This window comes from Triticum dicoccoides, chromosome 2A (genome assembly GCF_002162155.2).
Source record: "Triticum dicoccoides isolate Atlit2015 ecotype Zavitan chromosome 2A, WEW_v2.0, whole genome shotgun sequence".
Lineage (NCBI taxonomy): Eukaryota > Viridiplantae > Streptophyta > Magnoliopsida > Poales > Poaceae > Triticum > Triticum dicoccoides.
In genome coordinates this window covers 675,703,688-675,708,682 of record NC_041382.1, presented here as the reverse complement: position 1 = coordinate 675,708,682, position 4,995 = coordinate 675,703,688, and positions in this window count along the sequence as shown.

Below are 4,995 nucleotides of genomic sequence, written 5' to 3'. Positions count from 1 at the left end.
CTCGAGGGAGGAAGGAGGTGGGTGGTTGGCGGCGGCGGCGGAGCGGGGGAGGGTGCGGGGGGTCGTAGGCGGCGGTGGAGCGGGGGAGGGTGCGGGGGGTCGCCGCCGGTGGAGCGGGGGAGGGTGCGGGGGGTGCTCGGCGGTGAGGGGGATCTGGCGAGGGGGGATAGCGATCGAGATGGAGGGGGATCGAGATCGAGTGTCCTCATGAATATTCAATATTTTTTCATATTGAATATGAAAAATTATCATCAAATTTGAATATTCATGAGTTCAAAAAATATTAACAAATTCAATACTTTTTGTGAATTAGAAATTCAATACCATAATAAACATAAATAAATATCTGTGAGGACACTAGAACAGAAGAAATATCATTTCAATATGTCGAAATACAGTCGAGAAATGAAGGCTACAATTTAAATACAATCGTTCTTAGCTAGCTATCTGTTCACAATCTTCTTGCCCTTCTTTTTCGCAAATGGAGTTCTTCTATGGAACAGACGTCCTTTAGGTAGGGTGGTACTGCTTCTTCTTGTGGTGTATGGCACTTCATCGTCGTCGTCATGTTCCATCTTCGGGTCGCCGTACTTGTTGAAGTCTTGCTCATTGGCGACTCCATCCATTCCGATGATCTTCCTTTTGCCTCCCTCACGACAACACGACTGGGCTTTGACGGGTCGGTAATGAAGAAGCATTGGTCCACTTGGGAAGCCAGTACCCATGGCTCATTTTTCGTAGTGACGTTTGCGCCCGCGGTCTTGGATTTGGCTTCGGGTATAACCATGGTGGTGAAATACCAATCTTCTTTTAGGACGCTCTTGGCCCATCTGACACGGAACATCGGACCTTCTCTCCAGCGTAGCTCAGCTTCCAGATCTCCTTGATCCTTCCGTAGTATCTGCCCTTGTCGTTACCGATGTAGGATTCCATCGTTACCCCAGAGTTCTGATAACCATCGCTCTTCATGTCCTTGTCCTCGGTGTAGAATGTGTAGCCGTTGATATCGTACGCCTCATAGGTCATCAGGTTGTGCTCGGCACCCTGTGACAAGGTGAATATGAGTTTTTCTTCCGCGGAAGAATCCTCATGTAAAGGGTACGACAGAAGCTCTTGAACCAACATGTGAAACATGAGTTGTGCTCTTTGATTATATCTCCGTCCGTCCTCTGTTAGCCTCGGTCATTGTACGTCTTCTCAATAAAGGTTGTGTGCTCTACCACTCAAGGATCGACCATGTCTATGTGTTGTAGCGCGACTAGGTTTGCTCTTTCAAAGTCGGCGAGTCGACCCTCGAAGTCGACATGCATTTTGTGGCGACCCTCGCGGTGACCCCATCCAGCGAGCCTGCCGAGGTGCTTGTTGACGGGCAAACCAACGGGGTTCTCGATGCCTAGATAATTCGTGCGGTAGGAGATGCACTCTTCGGTCAGAAAGCCCCTGGCTATGCTTCCCTCTGGACGTGACATGTTGCGAATGTATCCTTTGATGACACCATTCATCCTTTCGAATGGCATCATGCTGTGCAGGAACGTCGGCCCGAGTTGGATGATATCCTCCACGATATGGACTAGCAGATGCACCATAACATCGAAGAATGCGTGCGGGAATTACATCTCAAGCTCGCATAGTATCACCACGATCTCTTCATGTAGCCTTCTGAGTTGCCTCACGCCAACCGACTTCTGAGAGATGACGTCGAAAAAGTTGCATAGGTCAAATAGCGTTTCACGGATGTGCGCGTCCATGATCCCATGGATTGCAACTGGAAGTATCCGCATCATCAGCACGTGACAGTCGTGAGACTTCATCCCGCTGAACTTCTTCTTCGCTGGGTCTAGGTATCTGCTTATCTTCCCCGCGTAATCGTAAGGAAGTTTTACTCCTACGAGGCAGGTGAAAAACTGCTCGATCTCCTCCTGACTTAGAGTGAAGCACGCGGGAGGGTAGTCATTTCCGGTCTTCTTGGCCTTTTTTTCTTTGCGACGACTTTCCGTGTCCTGCTTCGCCTCATCATCATCATCATCATCATTAGCGTGAAGCTCCTCCCTGATGCCCATTGATTTCAAGTCTGCCCTTGCTTTCGGCCCATCTTTGGTCCTCTCTGGCATGTTGAGCAGGGTACCAAGCAGACTCTCGCACACGTTCTTCGTGATATGCATGACATCAAGGCTGTGAGGCACACGGTGGATCTTCCAGTACGGCAAGTCCTAGAAAACAGACCTCGTTTTCCATACCTTCAGCGGCGGCTCTGGCGCCTTTCACTTCTTTCCCGGCTCTGGCGCCTTTTGCTTCTTTCCCAGCATTGGGCAATCTTTCCAATTTTTCAATAGCTCGTCTATTTCCTCGCCGCTCCTCGTACGCGGGCGTCTTCGGGGTTCGGTTTCACCATCGAACAGATCCTTGCGTTTTCTCCATGGGTCATCGTCGCGAAGCCACCTTCGATGTCCCATGAACACGGTTTTCAAAGACCCGGGATCTCTATCTAGATGGCGATACATTGTGTCATCCATGCACCTGACGCATCCAGAAAATCCGTGGACCACCTGCCCCGCGAGATATCCATAACCGAGATAGTCGTGCACCATCGTGAGCAGTGCGGCTGTCATAGGGAAATATTATTTCTCCGCGGCGTCCCACATATTCGCTGGCGTTTTCCACAGCGTGTCTAGCTCCTCTTTCAGCAGCCCCAGATACAGATTGATGTCGTTCCCTGGTTGTTTCGGCCCTTCAATTAGCATACTCATGTGAATGTACTTCCTCTTCATGCACAACCAGGGGGAAGGTTGTACATCCACACAAACACAGGCCAGGTGCTATGTGTGCTTCTCTGGCTGCCAAACAGATTGACTCCATCGGTGCTCGCGCCCAGCATGATGTTCCTTGGATCGTCCCCAAATTCTGGGTGTTCGAAGTTCAACGCTTGCCACTGGCTCGCATCCTTAGGGTGACTCAGCATCTTGTCTTTTTTATTTATCTCCGGATCATTTCCGTCATCTTCTCGCTTCTTCTCCTCCCTATCCGCGTGCCAATGCAGGAGCTTTGCTAGCTTAGGGTCCGCGAAATACCGCTGCAGACGAGGAGTGATCAGAAAGTACCACACCACTTTTCGAGGAGCTTTCTTCCTCTTCTTGTATCGAGTGACGCCGCACACTGGACATATGGTAGACTCCGCGTGCTCGTCTCGATAAATGATGCAATTGTTCATGTACACATGGTATTTCACGTGCGGTAAATCTAGAGGACACATGATTTTCTTCGCCTCCTCGAAACTGATTGGGCACTTGTTTCCCTTGGGAAGACGTTCGTGCCAGAATGAAATGTTCTCGTCGAAGCATGCGTCGGTCATTTTGTGTTTTACCTTCATCTCCAGAGCCATGAGCGTTACTTTCAGGCGGGTATCCTCGGGCCTGCATCCTTCATACAATGGAGTAACCGCGTCTATCTCCAGTTGATCCAGCTTGTCTTTCTCTCGGGCGGCAGCTCTTGCGTTATCCGTCTGCTTGAGAAGAAGCTCTTGAATATGAGGGTCCTACACCTAGTCCATCGATGGTCCATCGTCGTCTGCTCCGGCATCTTCATCTTCCTCATCATCATGTCCGACATCTTCTACATGATGACTGTGTATAGCATCACCGTCATGATCATGTCCTGGAGATTCTTCGTCTTCTCGCCCGCCCTCGCCGCGGTGGTTGTCTTGCCGCCCTTCCTCATTTCTTGCCCGGCCCCCATGGATGACTTCATAGTCATCTTCATCACCTTGCCACCGATAGCCATCCATGAAACCACGCAAGAGCAGGTGGTCCCGCAACTGCCCGGAATCCGGGTCCGCAATAAGGCTCTTCAGCTTGCATCTTCGACACGGACATCTTATCTCTGTCTCGTTCTTTTGAAGCATCTCGGCCTTCGCGGAGCTCAAAAACCTATTCACGATGCCTTCGGTCATCATGCGGACCATGGTCGCCTGTGGGGTAGAGCAAAATAATATTTTAGAACCAAGAAAAAATTTGGCATGACTTTTCCTAAAAATAGGACCAAAAAGAATGTGTAGTGCCAAAATTCTCGCCGAAACGGAAATGAATCAACATTCCGGCAAAATATTGTCAACTATCGCATTTCAAATACGGGTACCTGCAAACACAAACATATATGCAACACCACAAACATATGCAACACCACAAACATGCATAGATCTAGCTAGGCCATAAAAAGTGCATGTGCACGTTGTTGGAGGGAGAAAAAAGTAGATCTACAACATAAAGAAAGCTTTCCCCTTACTTACCAATCAAAAAAGGTAATTTAACCGTTTAATTTGGATGAATCTATGGTGCAAATGAGGTGAGGAGGAGGAGGCAGCCGAGACAAGCTTGGAGGAGGAGGTGGAGAGAATGAAGTGGGGAAAGTGAGTGTGTAGGTGGCTGTCCAAAATATCTAGCTGGTCCCAGGTTACTAATGGTGCACCACCTACAAATGTGCCATTAGTAACCTTGGTTACTAATGGCGCACCATCTGGTGGTGCGCCATTAGTACTTTTGCAAAAAAAATGATAGTAGTGGCGCACGTGGTGAGTGGTGCGCCATTACTAGTAATGGCGCACTGTTTTCCTAGTGCGCCATTAGTATTTTTGGAAAAATAATTAAAAAAATATGTTAGTAGTGGCACACCATGGGTGTGGTGCGCCATTAGTGTCTATCACACTAATGGCGCACCCACACATGGTGCGCCACTGATATATAGTAGTGGCGCACCAAATGTCTACTGCGCCGTTAGTGTCCATATCATCTATAGCCCTTTTCCTAGTAGTGATATACGTAGGTAAAGCCCGAGCAACTGACTTAATCAGTATCTCCCTCCCAGGCTGGGCAAGTAGACCATCACCCCATTGTAACAATCTTTTAGTTAATCTCATTTGAAGGTTTTGAAATCTACCTTTGGACATGCGACCATCAGGAGTAGGAAGACCAAGATACTTTTCTTCGAAGATCAAACTAGTAA